Source organism: Lepidochelys kempii, chromosome 14 (genome assembly GCF_965140285.1).
Source record: "Lepidochelys kempii isolate rLepKem1 chromosome 14, rLepKem1.hap1, whole genome shotgun sequence".
Taxonomy (NCBI): domain Eukaryota; kingdom Metazoa; phylum Chordata; order Testudines; family Cheloniidae; genus Lepidochelys; species Lepidochelys kempii.
The window spans coordinates 4,381,530-4,402,673 of NC_136393.1; the positions used below are offsets into that span (position 1 = coordinate 4,381,530).

The 21,144-nt window shown below is 48.2% G+C and overlaps 1 protein-coding gene across 8 annotated transcripts in view; it reads left to right on the forward strand.

The window, feature by feature from the left end:
* The window catches only part of SLC39A11 (solute carrier family 39 member 11), a 404,617-nt gene that overhangs the window by 331,616 nt on the left and 51,857 nt on the right, over positions 1-21,144 (forward strand). The window contains exon 10 of one of the 8 annotated variants that reach the window (XR_012154971.1): positions 3,259-3,371. The exons of the other annotated variants lie outside the window; for them this stretch is intronic. The gene's annotated coding sequence lies outside the window, so the exon portion shown is untranslated. The remainder of the gene's footprint in view (positions 1-3,258; positions 3,372-21,144) is intronic. 8 annotated transcript variants of the gene reach the window in all.

Consider the following 21,144-nt stretch of genomic DNA (forward strand, 5'->3'; position numbering starts at 1 on the left):
CAGAAAAACTTCCTGAAGTATTTCATTTTATTCCAAAAAAAACCAAAACAACTTTTTTTGAAATAGAATCAAAAGTAACTTTCTTCAGTTTGTTTGGGTCCCCTCCCCCTGTCTATTTTTCTTTCACCCTTTTTCCCCGCACTGGAGAAGGGAGAACCATGAAACCAGGAACAAATTGTTTGAAATTTTCCAGTGAAATAATTCGAACAACAAAAATGGTCAGAAATGGTCTTGCAATCATTCCTCTACTTTCAGTCACGGCAACAAGGCTGGTAGCTCCTGCTGAGACAATATTTGGTCTCCGGGTCGGGTCCTGCTGATCAGGCTACAGTTGGAGGTTTTGTGTGTGTGTTAGTTTCTCCGTGTATGAGAGCACACCTTGAATTTGGGTGGTTGTGTTGGCAACAAAGGTAAAGATGGAGACCGCACCTTTTGAACTAACTTCCCATCACTGACCTTGACTCATCCAGATGCCTATAAAACTAGGGTGGTTTCTCTGATGTCTGAAACTTGCTCCGTGAGGCTTCTTGTGCCTGTTGCATAAGGTGGTTTAAAGTGACACAACTGCATGGATTTACAAAGGATGGTGTTTGAGGCCTGTCGGTTTATGGATGATTTTCCCACTGTCACTGTGAGATCTTTCACCTCTCAAGTGCAATTGTGCCCTAGCAAACCATTCTTTAAACCCAGCTCCCTTCTGCAGGAACAACAATGTCTGTCTCTCTCCTCTCTGTGCCTATGAGCCCATGTGGAGCCCGGAACAAGAGTGTGTTTTATGATCCAACCCTCAAAATGCCATGGCCTGAAGTTGTTTCACAGTTCATTTTTCAACAGGCATTTTGTTACAGCTAGTGGCAAAGATGTCCTAGGGGCTACATGTAATCCATAGAATACTGGAGAGGAGCGTATCAGGTGAGGCCACTGTAGAAAACCAAAGTGGGGCTGAGTCTGGGGAGCAGCAGAAAACATGAAATGTGGCCTGCATCTATGTAGTACTGGGAATTTCAGGTTTAGAGGAAATACAGTGTTAAGTCTGGGCATCGATATCTCCAGGAATTACTTTATGGCTCTGTGCGACAGACACAAGGGTTTCCGAAGTTTGAATATTCGGTGTGTGCATTCTTTAAAAGCAGTTTGTGATTGCATTGCCCAGACACTCACCCATGTGTGTTTTAAAGCACTGTGCAGGAGCTATGGGACAAGAAGAACTGACGGGTGTCACTCACTTTTTTTTTTTTTAAACCACAGTGATTCTCCCCCCCCCACCCAGTAACTCTCTAAAAAATTGTACAATCTGTCTTCAGAATATTTCTTTCTAATATCCTGGGACCAATACAGCTACCGCAATGCTGCAAACTCTAAACAACACTTGGTAATCCAGCCTGGGGGATCCAGAAGGCCAACAGAACTGTGGTGGTTTTGATCGCTACTTTCTGAATCATCTTAAAGAATCAAATTGCCCTTCGCTTTCTAACGCTGTGGTCGCCACATGAACTGATCAGTAATGATGGTCTGTTCAGGGCATACATCCATAAATAGTTTACAAAGGGTTAATAAATTATTATTAGATGATTCTAATAAATGGGTACTCGAATGTTTCAGTGGTTAAAATCAATCTGTTGGACTGTAACGATCTATAGAACACCTTCCACTCGGTCTACACCATGCTTATAACCCGGATTGAGCATTTGTTAACCCTCCATGTGAAGTGTGGCTCTCCTAATGCCTGGCACCCATTGTGTCTAGTGCCTCTGGTATGAGGACTTTCCAGCACTTCATTACTATGAATAAGCTGCCTCCCAGCAGCCGACTAGGATGGGCATGCCATTTTATAACCAGAACCGCCTCTTAGATGAGTAAGCTGAAGTGCAGGGAGGTTAAATTGTTTAACAGTCACCACATTGTGCTTGATGCTTTACAGATATGGGAAGGAAAAGACTTGTGCCCCAAGGAGCTTGCAGTGGCAATGGTTTAAAGTCTTGCAGAGAATGGGGGTCCGTATAGGTGCTGGAACTGGGGGTGCTGCCGCACCCATTGGCTTGGTTTCCATCCTATCCAGGGTTTACAGTTTGAATCAATGGCTCTCAGCCCCCCCACTATACAGATTGTTGGAGCACCCTTGGGTGTCAGCACTGGGGTTGGCACCCAGGGCTCCCTGCTTCCGCCTGACCACTGTGACTAATGTGATCTTGTTGAATTGGCAGCTTGGTTGGGCTGGAAGCTGTTGGGGTCTGAATCCTGGTGGTGAGGGTTTTTTTTTTTTTTTTTTAGGCGAAAGCCTTGCAGAGGCTCACGGCCAAGTGAGCAAAGCTGCCAGCGCTGGTGATTGTGCTGAACTCTCCCCTTCGCGGTTTCTGGTGGGGCTCTCGGCCTTCATGCTGGCTGCACCAGGAGCTAAGCTGGTGAAGCAAACACTGCTGGAATATTACCTGTCTGTTAACCTGTCAGGATAGTCTTGCAGCTCCATTTCATCTCCCCTTGCGGAATTTCCCCTGCAGTTTCCATCTCCCCACTCCTGCCTTTTTCTCTCCCAAACTACCTCCGCCGTCCCGTGATCTAAGGAATTAAATAGTGTCTGAATGCTGTCACTCAATGCCATGGTTTGCCAAGGAGAGAGAACCAAATGTTTGCTCCCATTAGACTAAGGACACTGGCAGCTGCTGCCCCAGAAAGAGCAGGTGACCAGGGCAGTGAGGACTAAACTTGGCATTCAAGACCGACCCCAGTGAGATGGTAGAAGACCATGGGGTCATGACCATTGTCCCCTGGTGGCTAACCTCTTGTAACGTAGAATAGGTGCAGGATGATGCTCCAGAGCATTTCCACATTGGGGTGTGCAGCAAATTCCCTCCTTGTGCGGCCTTCCCCTCCTCCCTGTTGCAAGATTAATCTACCAGTGATAGGTAAAGGGGCCTAATTAGGTGTATACTTTTTCAGTGCCTCAGTTCCCTCCTAGAGTGCTACCCTAAGGGCAGGTTCTGGTTGTTAGGCAAGTTTCTGTCTTAGCCACTCTCTTTAAAACCCCTGGCTGACTTGACTAGGGCATGAGGAGTATCTATTGAGCGTGGATAGAAGGACCCTGGGAGAAAGGGAAGCGATGGTAGAGGGCTAGGGTCAATAGCATCCTGCTGCCAAATCAATGGACAGTAATGGCAAGTGGACAGAGAGGATGAAATCCCAGAGGCAGTGTGTAACCCTGTCTTGGTGGATAGTAGCCACCAGGGGCAGAGAACTGAGGCTCTTTTCTCTCTCTCATAGCTTGTCCTGCCTATACATTCTCCTTGGATTGAATGGGGCCATGGGCTGAGCCACAGACACAGATGCATTTTGTTCCTGACTTCTAAGCCCCTTCGCTTTCACCATTCGCCCAGGTGAGTTCCTAACTCAGGGAGACCATAGCACCAGTTGCTTAACTGGCTCCCCAAGCATGAGGCGTGGTTTGCCTGGAGATCTCCAGTGTGTCTGATTTTTTGAATGGAAACTGCCAGGACTAGCGAATCTGGCTCAGCTGGTCACTTGGGACGGGCCTTCACCTCTCTCCTTCTCTCCAGTGTGCAGTGAAAAAGCAGTAAATGGGGCAGTCAGCTCCAACACCTGCGTGAAACTGTTACATAACTTGTCCAGGATGGCTGAACTCTGGCTCTCTCAACTGCCTGGCAGCCTGCCCTGAGCATACCGGAGATGCAGCGTGGGTTGCTTTCATCTTCGAGGAGCATTAACTTGTGGCTTATCTCTGAAGGGTGCCTGGGGTCTCCAAGTCGATAGCACTCTAGCTCTGCACAACATAGATGTTGGTTGGTCTAGGATTAACTGAGATTCTACAGAAGAAGAGACTTGACTTCCAGATCTTAGCTTCAGTTGCCAGAGCTGGTAGTTTGGAAAACAGTTGCCGAATGACAAATGTGGAATCCACAGTGCCTTTGTTTTTGTTTTGTTACTCTGCTAAACCATGGCTAGGGTTTATTGCTTAAATACAGTCTCTTCGGATGAAAGCAAGCTGGCCCATATCTCTAGTATGCTCAGGGAAGCCAATCGTGGCAGAGTACAGCTGTCATTTAGCAGTTATATAAGCTTTTCAGTCCAGCCTTCCTTTTTATTGCTTGTTTGTTGGGCATCGGACCGATAAGAATGATTTACAGGGAGGATGGCGGCGAGATAGCAGCATAATTATTTAGTTGCATTTTCAGAAGGTTGAGGAATGCATGCAGTATCCTTTCCCCACCTGACTGCTGTATTCCTCACCCAGAGGTGGCTGCATTTCAGTGATAGTGACAATCAGTCTTGTGTATCTTTTGTCTTCCTTTAGTGGTTGGACCACATAAGGAGCTCTGTTTCAGAGTAGCAGCCGTGTTAGTCAGGATTCGCAAAAGGAAAAGGAGGACTAGTGGCACCTTAGAGACTAACCAATTTATTTGAGCATGAGCTTTCATGAGCTGCTGTAGCTCACGAAAGCTTATGCTCAAATAAATTGGTTAGTCTCTAAGGTGCCACTAGTCCTCCTTTGCTTTATAAGGAGCTCTGTAAGTCTGTTACTGCTTCTAAGCTAATGGACCTAGTGTGTTAGTTCAAGTGGTAGGGACTTATGCTTTAAATACAGCAATCAAGGATTCAGTCCACACAGATAGTCCATGCAGGAGGGGTGGTACATTTTGTAAAGCACTCTGCCGTCCTTTTGAGATGACAAGGACTGTACAAATGCTGGATTAATATTTTATTTACTTCTGGTTCGATGAAGTTGGCTTTTGTGGACAGCTTTAAAGTCCTCAAGTGGAAAGTTCAGAAGGACCAAAGATCTCAGAATGTATCATTTCTGGATATTCTTTCCATTGTGGAATGGGGAGGCTGATTTCTCCAAGGTTGCCATGCGCAAGATAGTAAACTTTAAAATTATTGCAGAACTGTGCACAACCGCCAGAGCTCTAGAAGACTGAATCTTACTTGACTGCACCAATTTCTTCTTGCTCTGAAGCTTTCAACCTCATTTGAAAAGGAAACAGGACTCTCTTTTCATTGCCCTGTCACCATGAACTGGGATTTACCGCTTGTAACCCCTGCTGTTGTCCTTAGGACTTGCTCTGTCTTCATGGATCTAGTGAGACACACACTCTCTTCGCATCCACCAAAACACACACGTCCCCTGCTCCCCAATCCTGCTGCAGCTGGGGGGAATTCAATGGATATGTGCTCCTGGAGCCTCCCAGACCCCGCTGCCTAAAAGATAGCAAGCATGTGATGACGCACACTGTATTTCAGAAGCTGGGAAACAGTAACCCCCCCCACCAGTTTTGCTCCTAGCGCTGGGGTGGAAGGAAACACTGCTTCGTACAGTGCGTCCCTTCCACAAACACCCCAACTTCCTGTACCCTGAGCAGCGAGGTTCTCAGCAGGCTCTCGGTGCCCATCGAAGAGCTGCTGTCGATTGGGAAGATCTCGTTGCCTCATTTGGCTTTGGCTGGCAGGGTGTGTGGTGCTGTGAGCTGCAGACATTGAACTTGGACCGATAGCTCCTTTGTTTCCCAATCCCTTCTGTACCTGCAAAGGGCTTAGGCTGGCATGTTTTGAAATGAAGTTGCTGACTATTGGATCCCTTTTGTCCTTCCTGAGGCTTCGGTTACCTCTCGAGCCTGCTCAAAGATTCTCCTTCAGGGAGTTTCAATAGACACTACAGAGAAACGAGGGAAGGAAACGAAACCCCGGGGGGGAGGTATTACGCCAGCACCCTGGAAGCAGTTCTTTGACCGGGCTGCCAAAGATCCCAGTCTCTCACCTCTATGCAGTGCCTCGTGCGTCAGCCCCCAAAGCACGGAGACAGGGCGTGGAGTTGTGTGGAGTGGAGGGTTTTAATTTTAACTCCCAAATAGGCAGCAATTCAACTGCACACGGGTTCTGAAAAGTGAGCTGGAGGGCAGAGAGAGGAAAAGTAGGGGGCCCCTCCACCCACCCCATCAGCGCTCTACAAGGCGGGGGAGGGAAAATCAAGGTCCTTGCCAATATGCTCAGGGGGATGAAACCTTCCCGATCTACCCCTGGCTGACATTCCTGTGTCTGAGTTGCCATGGGCTTGCGGGGAAGACAGGCTTGTAAACAAGTCTGCAAATCTCAAACAATACATGAATAGACACCGCTAAACGAGTCTGAATTGTGTGATGATTACATTTCCATTGTCGGTCTGTCACATTCTTCACCTTTGCAGACCAAAGAATTTCAGACACACTAAGTAAGCTCCCGAATTTTGGGGTACTTAAAGTTTGGATTGCTCCGATGATTCCTCCCCCCCCCCCATGCCAAATTACCACACACGTAACTTATGTCTCTTGGAGTCCTGTCAGAAGTGTTGCCAATTCCTGTTGATGTTTTATTTAGTGACTTTTCTTAAAACTCTAGATCCGGGAGTCGGAGAGACACCAGAATTTTCAGCTTTCATTTTTTTTTAAAATGTTTATGGCCCTCATGGTGGTCAAGCTAAACTTGAAAACCTGAACCTAGAGGTGCAAAAGCCAAACTGCAAATAAAGAGAGCTGAACGTACTGTTCTTCAAATCTCGTGTGTGGTTTTTTTTTTTTCTTTGAGTCTTACTCATAATTTTTTGAATGCCTGGAGTTGGCAATTACGTAGACGTCACATGGTAATGGCTGGGGAAGGCGCCGCTGATGTTAGCATGGGCTAATGCTCTGACCCTGGGGTATGAATGGGCTGCTTGCATTGAAGCCAGAAGCGCTGCTTTGGTCCCATGTGTAAAATAGCCATCAGAAGCCTGGCTGTGTTTCCCAGTGGTGAGCGCCCTTACGATGTGCTGAAGAAATAAAACTCTCTCGAAGATACTTTTATATGGCCCTCCTCACCTTGGTATTGGCGCACCTCCAGTCTAAGGCTGTAGTTCTCAACCAGGAGTCCAGGGCCACCTGGGGGCTGCAAGCAGGCTTCAGGGGGCCCACTAAGCAGGGCCAATGTTACGCTCGCTGTGGCTCAGGGCAGAAAGCTAAAGTACCACCACATGGGGCTGAAGCCCAGGGCCCTGAGCCCTGCCACCCTGGGCTGAAGCCGAAGCCTGAGCAACTTAGCTTTGCGGGGGTCCCTGTGGCATGGGGCCCCAGGCAATTGCCCTGCTTGCTACCCAGGAATGCCAGCTCTGGCTTTTATATGCAGAAAACCAAATGATGTAGCACAGGTGGGCTAAGGAGTTTTTATAGCATTGGGGCAGGGGGGAGGGCTCAGAAATAAGTTGACAACCCCTGCTGTAAGCTATTTCTTTTTCCCAAAACCCCTGTAAGGTAGGGTCATACTATTATCTCCATGGTACAGAGAGGAAACTGAGGCACGGAGGCTAGGTGACGTGCCCTAAGTCACAAAGGATGTCTGTGACTGGAGCAGAGAATTTTAACCTGGATCTCCTATGTCCCCCGTGCTAGTGGTCCAATCGCTGGACCATCCTTCCTCCACACCTCTCTTGGGTTTGTTCATTTGACACTTTTACATGGCAGGTTCTGTTTGGGGCCATTTTAGAGGATTAAAAGAGCCCCTATGTGTGGGGCCAATCGGGTTGGATCAGCCTGGGCAGCTCATGAGGTCTTTTCCCCTGCAATGGCTGGTTACTGAGGGAGTGGGCTTTCGGTGCCCCCTGACATGCAAACAGCCTGGCTGGCACCGTACGATTCAATTAGGTTCTAGGAGAACAAATCCAGGATGAGTGTAGCCATTTGCCATGCATCCACTTATGTGATGGTGACTGGGGGAAGGCTCCCCTCCAGAACGTGGCAGCTTTATACCATGGCCAGGACTCTAGGTGGGTCTCTAGAAAGGAAAGAGAGGAGTGAAACACAGGCCTGGATCGCAAACTCCCCTGAAAGCGGAGGAAGTTTGGCTCCAGGCCAAAACTTATACAGTTCAGGGTTGTGCAGTTGGGTGTCTGGAGTCTGGTCCATTTCTGGAACTTGTGTGGAGTTGCTAATGTTGGCAAAGTACAAGTCAAAACAGGATTTTTCTAAATTAGGCAAATTAATCTGGACAATTCCAAGAGCAAATAGGAGTCTTCCCCCCCCCCCCATTGGTGGTTTTATTTTTGTTTTTCAGAATCTCTTTACTGATATTTTTTTTTCCCCCCTTAAAATCCAATCTACGTTAGATGTTGCCCCCAAAAAACCCAATCTTGAGAAACACAAATGAAAGCATTTCTTGAGGAGCCATCTTCTGAGTTCATTGCATTAGGCAAGACTTTGGCTCTCCTGACTATGTCCTGTTACGCTGTCATCTATCACCAGACATCTTCCTGTTTGTATCCGAATACTGTGACACTGCAGTGAAATGAGACAGTGTTTCAGAGTATTCTGTCATAACACGAAGCTGTGATGAAATCCCGCTCAGAAGCAACCCTTTGCTCTACCGAATGCCCTGCAAGTGGGATGAGGCCTCCAGAGTCAGAACCTGGAGGGCTGATGGGAACACCAAACTCCCCATCCAGCAACACCTCCATCCCTCAGCCCGTCGGGGAGGACTATCGAGAGGCATTTTTCTGGTGCCTGCAGCTTTGGTGCTCCGTATTTTCCCCCACCCCCTGCAAAGGTGAGATTAATTTGGCAGCCTCCCTGTGCATTTTCAGTGGGTCTTCTCCAGCATCTCTTGTTCTGAGAACAGCCTTGTCTCTGTTTCTGTGGCTCCAAATGCAGGAGCTGTAGCCCAGCTGTGCCCAGTGGGGGTATCGTATAACTGCCTTTGCCTTCATTCCTATGCAGGGCAGGTAGGCCGGGGAACACAGCTGTCACTGCAGCAGACCAGACCGAGAGGACGGACAGGCCTCTCTGACGCCTCTGTGGTGGTGGAAAATTGAAGGGGACGAGCGTGTGTGTGTGGGGAGGGGGCAAAGCAGTGGAAGGGATTATTTTGTTCTAAACGTGTTTGAAAGTAGGATCTGTGGCCAGTTTCTTTGCCCTTATTTACACAGCTTGTTCAGAGACACACTGGGAGCTGTTTTGACTTCATGTTGGTGAGGGATCTGAGCCAAGTGTTTCTGCCACCTTGGCAGCTTGACGACAAGAGCTGGTCACTTGTCTTCATGCACCTCCCTTCTCCCTTTATCCTTCCGGCACCCACTCCGGTCTCCCCAGACTTGTCTCTGCTAGGGGGGCAGGGGGTGAGAGGCAACTCTCTTCCCTTCTCTCTAACAGCCCCTTTCCTCTGGCCATGAGTTTGATGCTCTGGCTAACCTAAGGGAGCTGTCCAGTCTCCCAGAGACCCAATAGCAGACTCTGCCCTCCTGCACCAGGCAGAGCGAATGGATACCAAAGGTGGGGAGGCCAGAGTGGTGGGGATACAATATGTGGTCAAGGGGGATGTTTCAGTTGGGGTTAAAGGGAATGGCTCAGTTCTCCGAGAGGTGGGATGGAGGGAAAACTTCCATGCAGCAGGAAGCGGTCTTCTGCCATCCCACTAAATGGCCTGTCAATTGGATGTCTGTGAAACATCCCTCGTCCAGGGTTTAGGAGGAGACCGAGTCAAGTGAAGCGTTGGCAGTGAAATGCCAAGCAGCGTCACCGGAATAGCCAGTAAGGTTTTGAGCAAACCTTGGCCCATTCAGGGCTTGCCCTGGGACAGGGCAAGATGGGTGATTTGCAAGTCCATGCTAAGTGAGCAAAGGAAGTGCTCAGGTGATAAGCTGGCTTCCCGTGCATATGGTTCCTCTGTCTGGCGCTAGGCCCAGCGGCTGGTGTAGTCTGCTGCTTGCTCACAGCTCCTGGTGTGACTCTTAGGCATGAGTTACTGCAGCCTGGACTCTGGAGATCCTGGGCTCGATTTTGGATGATGACCCCGGTGCCTGTGTGGATGCACCGGGAAATGACACGTCTGAGTTTTACATGGGACTAGCAACCAGGAGTCTGTCTGCTTCTCCCCTAGCCAGCTTTTGACAGGTGATCTACTTGGCCTGATCAGCTGTCTCTCAATTTCCAAAGCAGTGGTGCCTCACAAGACCTGGGATGGGGGCCATTGTTCTGAGTGGAGAGGTGCTGCTTTAGCAGACCTTAGCTGCCTGACCTCTGTGCAAAGGAAGATCTTAGGGGGTGTCTTGCATCTGGGGATGCAGTGGGATAATCCTTCCCTACAAAGGACCACAGCCAGCATTTGAGCCATTGCTGGGATCCCTTTGCTCTCATCTGCATACAGCAACCCAACCCGGTCCTCTTTCGCTCCTTCCTGGCAAACTGAATAATTGGCCTCTCATTGCCCAGCACAGAGAGAAAAGATCCCAACCTGCATGAGAGAGCCGGTAACGTCTCCTAACATCCTGGGATTGTCCCACCTCATACAGGCTTCCCTGCTGTATTCCACTACGTGTTCATCTCCCCTGCACCCAGCCCCCTTACCCTCGTGTGTGTCCAGCCCACCACCCATGGGGCTAGGGGAGCTGTCATCTCCCGTGAGTGATTAACTCCATATCATCCAGACTGACAGCCTAATATACCTCCGTGAGGCAGCCTAAATTAGTTGTGTCTATCTCGCCAAAGCTATATGCTTTCTGACAGCTACAGGCTCCCTATACCCTTCCTTTTTAATATACAGTATGGGTTACCTATGCTCAGTTCCAGGGCATCCTTCCTCATGTTTCATATAAGCCGATCTACCGCTGCTGGAGTTACTCGGGCTTTGTCTGTTGAGTGGAAACAGCTGCCTGAATCCTCCAAATGTTTGCTGCACTCTGTGTGCTGCCCTGGGGCTGCTTGTCTGTCTTAATACGTTCAGATCCCTGTGTGGGCAAGGCAGTTTATTAATACATTTTTCATTTAATTTCAACTATTTAGTGGAATTTTAGTGCTTGTGAAAGCAACAGGCTGACCAAAGCCAGGCCTAGGGCAGCGAGCCACTCCAAATCTCTCCACATGAGCCCTCCTTAGCGCCTCAACTTGCTGACTGGTCTAGCCTACTTGGCCTGAGGGGCCTCTGTTAATCAGATCGGGCCCAAATCATGTAGCATGTTTCTGGTGTGGCCAGATATCCACCAAGGTCTTCTGCCTCATTTGTGTTTGGCTTGGTTGCACTGGTACAACTTTTCTATCTAGCTTAAGCATTGCCATTCCCAAGCAGTCAAATATCATGAGTCAAATATCATAAGTTCTTTTTATTCACTTCCTCATTTCTGAGCCCTTAACGTCACATTTTAAAGCCTTTTCTCTGCAACCCCAAGTGCTAGAAACTTTTTCCTTAAATGCAAGCTGAGATTCTCTCATTTGTGTGATTCCACGAGCTGGGGGTTTAAGAAAAACTCTGAACGTCGGGAGGCTTCTTATCAAATCTTGAGAGATGGCAATGCTGTGCTACACCAGTGTAAACCTCTAATGTAGATGCACCTAAACCGGTTCAAGCCTCTCTTAACTTGGTAACTGACTAACCTAAGCTAAACCAGATTTAAGCCTTGCTTAAACAGGTTTGAGTGCATCTACATTAGGGGTTTGCACCAACGTCACTAGGTTGAGGTAATTGCCCTGCAGTGACCTTTCCGATATAGATGAGGCCTCAGCTGAGACCCACCAAACTTGCTTCACTGGAGTCCAAGGTTGGATCTGAAGCTAAACACTAAGCTGGAGTTCTGTAGGCATTGCTGAGAAGAACATTTCCTTCCCATCAATGTATATTGACTGACTAACAATAATGTTCTACTTTTCTGGTTTACTTTGCTAGAAGCCCCTTTTCACCTAAATGACTTTACACACGTGTGTAAAATATAGGTTGACCTTTCCCTAGGGTGTCTGTGCTCCACTCCTGGTTGAAGCAGGAAGGGCTTGAAAGCTTTTCTTATGCAGAAGGGAATCAGTTAGCCTTGCAGGACTGCCTGAGCTGTCAGACCTAGAAGGAAGAGCTGGCCACTGTGGCTTGTTAAGCTGCTGGGAGGTGAAACTGACAACCATGCCTCCTGAATGAGGGAAGCCAGGCAAAGGAAGCCGAGAACCCCACAGCAGGCATGTGACAGGAGTGTTCCTAGAACAGGCGAGGCCCTGCTGTCTAGTTTCCTCCTGTCTCAGGAGACTTGTGATTTGGGCCCTGGTTAGCAGAAAGGTGCCCCTGCAGACAACTGTTCACCTGCATAGAACTAAAGGGGACTGATGTTACAACTAAATTCAGTGACCACACTAAGCACTGGGAGTTGTTTTGTATTTTCCAGCTAGACTCTTGCCTGAAGCTTGTAGGTGTTTTGGCCTAGGTGGAAGGAAGCTGCTGTATGACTGTTCTGGTTGGAGCTGCACTGCGATTGTTGTTTCTGTCCTGGATGAGATGAGAATTCCACCCCCCCCCCCTTTCCCTATTTTGGGACCTGACTTTTATACAAAGTGTAAGTGGCTGGTGATATCCTGTGTAATTCTTCTTTTGGGATCCTCTGGAATGGAAGATGCTCTAGACATTACTGATAAATGTAAGGTGGATATTCTACAAGAATTGCTTCATCCATCAGTGAAATGCAGCCATCTCTGAGTGAGATGTGGCAGCTGTTTGATTCTTAGGCCAGGATAGGAAGGCCTGTGTTTGCAACACCTTTTGACCTGAATTTGCCAACGATACATCTGTTCTGAGGTGTAAGATTTGCAGGCCAAATTTTCTGCCAGTGTCAACAGGCAGAATTCTGCTATCTGTAGTAGTGCTCTGCCAGCTTATACTGTCTGAGAACTTGCCCCTATAAGTGGTGGTGTAAATCTTTCTTCTTAATCTTTATTCAGGATTGATACTTGCTTCTTGTTCCTTTAAACTTGTAACATGTTTGATTTTTTAGGTACCTCCTTGATCTCCAGGTGCTGGGGATGATTTTTATGGGCCCAGAGTTTTAAATAGTGTCTGGAACACTGGAAGATGCATCTTTTTGTAATGCAACCTTTCCACCCCATAACATGCATGACCCTATGTTTGCAAACCTGGCTGATTCTCTACAGCCGCCTGTCCTGCATGCTATTCTTGCAAATCTGTTTTTTTGCAGGTGGCATTCCCTTTTACTGCAAGTTTTTTGTCCTTTTCTGCTCAAGTTCTCATTGCTTTGACTCAAATGTAGAATGTAGTTTTAGCTCCTATCTAAACCTCTCCAGCCAACTTGGAGAAAGTCTTGTTCTCCTTGCCAAGAACTTGAAGGAAAAGAAAATTATAATTGCCACATTTAAAGGAAGGAATTCTAAATAAAAAGTTAATCTCCTCCAAGGATTAGCAAAGCATGCGGCGTCTTGTCGACGTAGAAGCACAGTTCAGGTCTTAACATTTCAATACAAGAGAGAGGATTCTGTTCAAGCATATCTCAGGCACGCACTGGCCAACTGGAAAGGAAGGGATCGCTTATTTTGCTGGAGGAGGATGAGTTGCCCTGACCATGTTTTGGGTGAACGTAGTGAAACTCAGGCCAGTGGCTGACGTGCTTGTTGATGTCTTTCCTGCTCAGGCTGTTGTCTGCTAAAAACCTGTTTTGGCAGAGATTCCTCATACTATGCGGGAGACGGGTACAAACAGCATTGTGACAAATGCTTGTTATCTTAACTTGAGCAGTGTGACTTTCCACTCGTGGTAAGAAGGAAGGGCTCGGTGCATCAAGCCAACATTTCAAAAATGGCCACTAATTCTGAATGTCTCAACTTTTGGGGGCAACTTCAGACCCCAAGGACTGGGTTTTTCAGAGGTGCTGAGTGTATGTTAGCTAATCGTTGACTTCAGCTGAAATTGTGGGTGCTCGGCTCCCCTGAATATCTGCAGCGGAGCACCCAAAATTAATGGCCACTTCTAAAGCACCTGGCTGCTCTGCTGAGCTCTGGAGATCTCCTGAAGCATCTTGTTTGGGGACACATGGTACCCTGGCTCCTCATAACTTCCTGTAAGGCCTGTGCCTTACTGGAAAGGCATGGAGGCGTGTTGTCTTCCCATGATACCCTTACAGAAGCCACTGGAGCTCCTAGTAGGAACACCACCTGTTGCGTGAACATGGTGATGGCAACGAACTGTTTTGGCATGATAACTCCTCTGAGGGAATTTTTGTTAATCAGACGCCTCCTCTCCAAAAGTCCAGGTTCCTTTTTTTCTAATGGGGCCCTGGTACGTTGACCATTGTGCTCTTTCTCATCCAACTAGGAAGCAAGAAGTTCTGGGCCATACTGGATGGGGAATAAGAGCTTCGTTCTCCACACTTCTTTCTCAGCGGTGTGCTTTTTATTGTGCCAGGCCTTTTACCTTTCTTTATTCCTCCCTGTTGCTTTGGGATGCAAATGGATTGTAGCACAACCATGCAGATGCCAAGGCCTATGAGAGGGGGAACACTGCATACAAATCATTGAAGATGAGTGCTACTAGTGAATTCCCCCTGAAACCTTAAGTTATCTCAGGGTTTGGTCCATGTGGGGTAAGTCAGAGTGCCTTAAAGAACTGTTGGTGTGTGTTATCAGGGTCTACGCAGACAGTTAGTGCATGCCAGGCTAATGCAGGGTAGCTTCACACCCCAGCATACCATGGGCTAAATGTTATAGACAAGCCCTCCATTGGTGATGCTCCCATCTTGTCCAAACTGCCAGGGATTGATGCTATCTTCTGCTTTGTAACTCTCCAGCTCCTCTGAGGCACTGCCCATGGAACCAGCCAGCTGTGTAACACAGATGCTGCCTCCCAAGAGGGTAGGGCTTGGGGACTGACCAGATGTCGGCGGATATTAAACATGTTAAATAAATTCTCTAGGATTATAAGAAGTATCCGTTCCTTTCCAAATGGCCTCTGCAAGCTTCCACTTGTGGGATCCCATGCTGAGAGGTTCTGGAATCTTCCAGAGAACCGTGTTCACTTGGGCCACTCGCTCTTACCGCTCAGAGGGTCGGAAGGGTGAAACACGGGCGTAGTCACCTTTCTGTTCCTTCTGACCAAAGGCTCAGCAATTTCTGATTGCGCTTGGTGTTCCCCGATTTGTTTCCCGGGTTGGTCTTTCTAACTCTTCTCTCCTCCTCCCCCACCCCCTTTCCCAAATGTTTATCGCGTACCCTCTTCCGGATCTACCAGATGCCAGCCTACCCCTACCTTTCCCGTCACTGATCCTTTTGTGTGTTCTTAACGCTACCTGTCCTTAACCTTCTGCCCATATTTCACTATTCTGTACAGACATAGTTCTAGTGCGACGTAGACCACCCATAGGTGCTGGAGAGGTGTGCCACACCCCTGGCTTGAAGCGGTTTCCGTTATATCCAGGGTTTACAGTTTGGTTCAGTGGCTCTCAGCACCCACGCTGTACAAATGGTTCCAGCACCCTTGATCGAACCGGCTACAGCTCTAAGTTCGGAGCTCAGTTAGACTGGACGGTTGCTGGGCAATGGCACCTGTCCTGCACAGTGACTGCAGGTGAGGGCTCTGTACCTCAGTTTAACTATGTATTTTATATAACACATTCCCACAGAGCTTTAAAGCTTCGTCTGAGTAGCCTATTTTGAAAGTGCAATAAATAAAATCCACCATTATACAATTTCTCCTGCGTACCCCCCAGAGATGTCTCGTCTACCCCTAGGGGTATGCGTACCACAGTTTGGGAATACCCTGCCCTTTTGGCAGTTTATTTTTGTTCTTCAGTTGTCAGTTGGCTAATCAGCTTTTCTCAAAGTCCAGATTTGATCCCCGAAGGAGGTTCGTGTGCATGCAAACACCGGGCTTGGCGTCTGGAAAGGGATGCAACTGGGCTGCAGTTATTTGGAAAATTTGCCTCAATCGCGGGACCATTTTGCTTCTCAACCTAGAGTCTTGAGTCACCCAACTGGGGCGCAGGAGTTCTGGGTTCTCTGCCACCAGCTGCCCGTGTGACCTGGGGCATGTCACAATCTCTCTGTGTCTGGTGCCCAGCTGTGAAGTGAGGATGATGACACTTCCTTTCTCCCACCTTTTGTCTGTCTGGTCTGTTTAGACTATCAGCCCTTTGGGGCCAGGACTGACTCTAGCTATTTATGTGTATCCATTGCGACAAAGTTCCTCCTCTACCTTGGTGGGTCTTGCGCTTATTGGCAGATTTGCTCGCCTTGGAGCTTCATGGCAGCCCTCAGCTTGGCCGTTTTTCTGAACCCACAGTCCGGATTGACTCCTCCTCTGTCTGACCAGGAGTTGGGAGGATATGGGGGGAACCTGGGCCCGCCTCTACTCCGGGTTCCAGCCCAGGGTCCTGTGGAATGCAGCTGTCTAGAGTGCCTCCTGGAACAGCTGTGTGACAGCTACAACTCCCTGGGCTACTTCCCCATGGCCTCCTCCCAACCCCTTCTTTATCCTCACCATAGGACCTTCCTCCTGGTGTCTGATAATGCTTGTACACCTCAGTCCTTCGACAGTCCGCGTTCTCACTCTCAACTCCTAGTGCCTCTTGCTCCCAGCTCCTCACACGCACACCACAAACTGAAGTGAGCTCCTTTATAAAACCCAGGTGCCCTGATTAGCCTGCCTTAATTGATTCTAGCAGCTTCTTGATTGGCTGCAGGTGTTCTAATCAGCCTGTTTTAATCGTCTCCAGAAGGTTCCTGATTGTTCTGGAACCTTCCCTGTTACCTTACCCAGGGAAAAGGGACCTACTTAGCCTGGGGCTAATATATCTGCCTTCTATTACTCTCCTATAGCCATCAGGCCCGACCCTGTCACACCATCTACCCATAGTGTTGCTGTAGTATCTGAGCACCTCGCAACCTTTACTGTATTTAATCTCACCACACCCCTATGTGGCAGGGCAGTGCTACTACCCCCATTTACACAAGGGGAACCAAGGCCCAGGGAGACCAAGTGACTTTCCCTTGGTCACACAGGGAGTCTGTGGCAGAGAAGCAAATTGAACCTGCGACCTAGGCCAGTACCCTAACTACGGAGCAATCCCAGTGAGAAGGGGACCTGATTTTGGCTGGAGTCTTTTGATGCTACTGCAGTAATAACAGCACTGACAAAAGTTAAGGCATTGTAAGAGCGGGAACTGTCAATCCTAATTTCATCTGATTTGGCTGTGTATGTGTCGAGAACAGCGGTTCATCGTCAGTGTGTCCCTGGGCAGCAACAGGTGAGCTACACTGCTTTCTTGGTACTCCATTTTCTGCTTCCCTAGAGAACTGGCGTCCCAACTGAAAAGCACGTAGCTCTTGCAGCTGAATTTTCCTCCGCATTAGAGGCTCCTGATGACTTTTCAACTTTGGAGACCACCTCCCTGTGGTGGAACTTCGTAGTACATTGGAGACAGCGATTTCAGCCGGCTGTTAACGCTGAGAGCCCTGTATCATGGCTTAAGCGTGTGGGAAGCGGGAAGATGGGACAGGCAGTACAAGGGGAGGATTGAAGAGATGGCAAAGCAGGTGAAGGGATGCTGTGCATGGGATAGATGTAAGGGGACATGGAGGGCAAGTGTCACCCTCGCACGAAACTTGCCGTGTCTAAGCAAAATAGCCTGCTGGTGAAAATTTTGGGTGCCTTGTTACTTGCTTAACACTGAGTTGCACGCCGAGTTGGGGGCCCTCTCGCTAGGGTGTCATGGCAATACTTGTGTGCACTATTTTGCTGCTTCTTGTGAGGGCCAGACTCTGCTGTGCTATGGCAGCTTTCTGCTGCCCCACTGGTGGAAAGCTGCTTTTAAAGCTCAGCGTAGCAGGCCATGGAAAAGGCATTTCAGTGTATGAGGATCCTTTGGTAGAATGGATGCCATGATACCCATGGCTGTTAGGGTACCATACACCCTTGGCTGCTAGGGCTGGGGGCACGACGAGGGCTTCCAGCCACATCTAGCTCTTGGCAGTTGGCAGAACTCAAAGCAGCCTTTGGGAGGACTGGTCTGGGGTGCTGCTGGCCCATGATGGGGGACGAAGAGTGGAAAGGTGGATTAAAGCCATTTTTGCACTCCTCCCCCTGAGTTGCACCAAATGCATCTTGGCCTCAGGAGGGGATCTGGGACTACGTAGCTGGTCACCTATGTGATGCTGTATGGAATCTGGGGGACACTTGAGGATATTATGAATATCAATACTTGTTAAATTGTAATGAGTTATGCCAGATAGGCCATGTAAGGTATCTGCAAAATTGTTCTTTGCCAGATATGATCTCATTTATGTGTTTGTATCACCTTTGTATTATGAGTTATAGATATCTGTCTGTATTTCAAACTTGTGATATGCTCCTAGGTGACACCCCCAGACAGTTTGGCATCAGCCCTAGCCTGCTTGATGGCCCTTAAGGACCATCAGCTACACAACTGACCCATTGCGAGAAGGCAGATACATCTTGTGACTCAGCAAGGCACACAGGGACCTGCCTACAGAGAACTCTAAGGCTTCCAAGCCATGTGCTGGGCACCTTGTGTTTGAAACAAAGGCGCACAGGCCGCATGGCCAAAGACTATAAAAGGCAGCTGCATCTTCTCCATTTTATCTTCAATCCTGCTTCTTACCTCTGAAGCAACCTTTCTACAATCGAAGCTCTGAACAAAGGACTGAATGACCTATCCAAGCTGTGAGTGTGTTCAGAGAGACTTTCAAACCAGCAAACTCACCAATACTGCTAGGAATCTGATCTATGGACTTTGAAGTCTTTGTATGTTTGTGACAGTTTTACCATTTAACATCTCTCTTCTTGTTCTTTCTTTTTTCTTTATAATAAACCTTTAGTTTTAAACACTAAAGGATTGGCTGGCAGTGTGGTATTTTTGGTAAGATTCAGACCTGTACTGACCTGGTAATGTGGCTGACCCTTTGGGGTCAGAAGAACATTTTGTATATGTGAACAGAGTTATTTCTCACTGTACTGGTTTTGCTTCTTGATAACTAGTGTAGGGGGTCAGAAGCACAGTTTGTGACTGGATGGGAGGTTTAACTTCAGTGTTGCCCATCAGTCTTGGGAGTATCTGTTCTCCCTTTTGCAGCCTGCCCTGACCTTGGCATTTCCAGTGAGGGCTGCCCCAGGTACCCAGCAGTCACAGCCTATGCTAAGCAAAGTGGGATCTGATTTTTAAATAGTTGATTGCTTATGAGGCGCTGGTGTCGCAGATAAATGGTTTAGACCGTTTGAAAACTTTGAGGGCGTGTAAAGCCTTGGTTTCTAGATCAGATAGTTCTGATGGCAGCAATTGGTGGAGTATTGCCTGTGTTCAGACGGATGCAGGGATGGGGTCATCAGAAAGACGTGAAAAGCCTATTTTCTGACCTACTCCAGCTTAATCATTTCCCTTCCTGGCCTTGGACATTGGTGTGTCTCTGTCCCTCCTGTTCTCTGCCTGTGGCTCATAATGGTGTTGTCTCCTGTGGACTGTAGTACTTTGGGCTTGTTTCGGTCATTGGGTTTTGTGTGGGGGTGTTGGGTGGGGTTGGTGGCCTGTCCTAGACAGGAGGTCAGACTGGATGATGATGGTCTCTTCTGGCCTTAAAGCTCTGCCTGTGACCGTAGAAATACAACTCTTGTGCTGTTGGGAATCTGGGGCTCCGGTGGGAGAGACCATTGCTTTCTAGTGGTTCGTGAGCTACTGGAACTTACTGCCCTGGGTCCTTTGGCGTAGCCATGTGTGGTTGACGCGGGTCCATTGCTGAATGCAGAAACCTCAAACTAGCTGGACGTTCGTTCACGGTTACAGAATCGTGATGCTTACCCAGCAGGTTTCGCAGTGCAAAGTGCTGAAATCTGCAACCGGGGGGGGACTGATACAAGCAAGGCACGGTCTTAGTTTTTTCTCAGAAACTGTTGTCCTTGGTGGACTGTCCCCATCCCCCAAAATACGGAACATGATGGAAGCTTTCCTCTGTATCAAGGGTGAGAGAACAATCCGGTGGCACCAGTAGTAAATGGTTTTTCTGCTGTTCTCTTCCACCATTTCCCTCCGTGTGTTGAGCATTTCACTCTGGCCAGGGTTGTAGGGAGGAGGGCCCATATTAATCGGACGTGGCTTCAGTTGAAACCTCTCTTGGTATCAAACTGGGAGCCACGCGTGTGCGAGCTGGTGAAGTTGAAGCCTGAAGTACAACATACCTGGTCCAGGCTGGGCTTTGAGAATGTGTAGGTTGGAATGTGGCCACAGTCTAAGTGTCCACCTCTTCATCCTCGACAAGACAAACCCCAAAAGACCAGAGATGGCAATGAAAGTAGGGCTGAAAGGGAGTAACTGGAAGGAAAGCTTTTGCTCCTGGTCATTTACACCTGAGCTTGGCTCAGCAGGGGAAACGCTCCGTGACTGCAAGAGGTTAAAACTTTGCCCCTGTGTTTACGTTAGTTGGCTGCCACGCTGCATAATAATCTGTCAGCACTTCAGGTGGGGATTTATTTGTGCATTAAAGATTGCCTGGGGCGGGCGGATGCAGACACTCTACAGCACGCTGGGAAATGTGCTTCCAGCGTAAAAACAGCCTCTCCAAATATTTCACCCTTTTCATAAGTGCATTTAATTAAAGTCATATAACTTTTTTTATTATTATTAAAAAGAAGGGAGGGGAAAAATTCATGGCCTGCTGAGGCTAAAAGCAAAGGCTGGAATACAAAGAGGGGGTTTAACCGCTGGCTCTTAATGGAAAACTCATCAACAACATGTTGTTTCTCTTTATTTCCCACCCCTGTTTTGATTGGGGATAGAAAGTCAATGGGACTTTCTGGCTTTTCTCTCTCCATCCTAAGGAACCATTTCTGTTCTGTTGAAATGTTGCAGAATTATTAATTTTTCCAAATAAAGTTGCCAGATTTTGTTGTTCTTGGACGTGCTTGTAAATCTATTCTTTTTTCCCCTCTTAAAAAGATGGATCGTCGTGAATCTCTCTCCACTGTTACTATAATGGCTTCCGTGATCTCATAAACTAGGCTAAGATTTCAAGCAATCTCTGGGGCGGTGGTGAAGGGAGAGGAACAGCAAGGCTGCCACGTATTTGAGACCCCCTGCCTCTGAGGGTGGTGGCCTTTGCACAGTGCAAGGTTGTGGGTGATAACCCACAGTTGAGTTGTGGGGGTGGAGAGTGAGAGGTGTGTCCAGGTAAGAATAAGGGAAACCTAAACTGCAGCGTGCCATGGGCTTAAACTCCATAGCCTCTGCTAATTACCCAGCCCAAGGGAGCAATGTTGACTCTCCAGACTAGTTGGGGGAGGCTGTGCAGAAAGATGCAGGAGGTGGCTGCATGCCCTGGACCTGGTTAGGGAATGGAGACAGGTCGTCAGCCATCGGTCCTGCTGGCTGACATG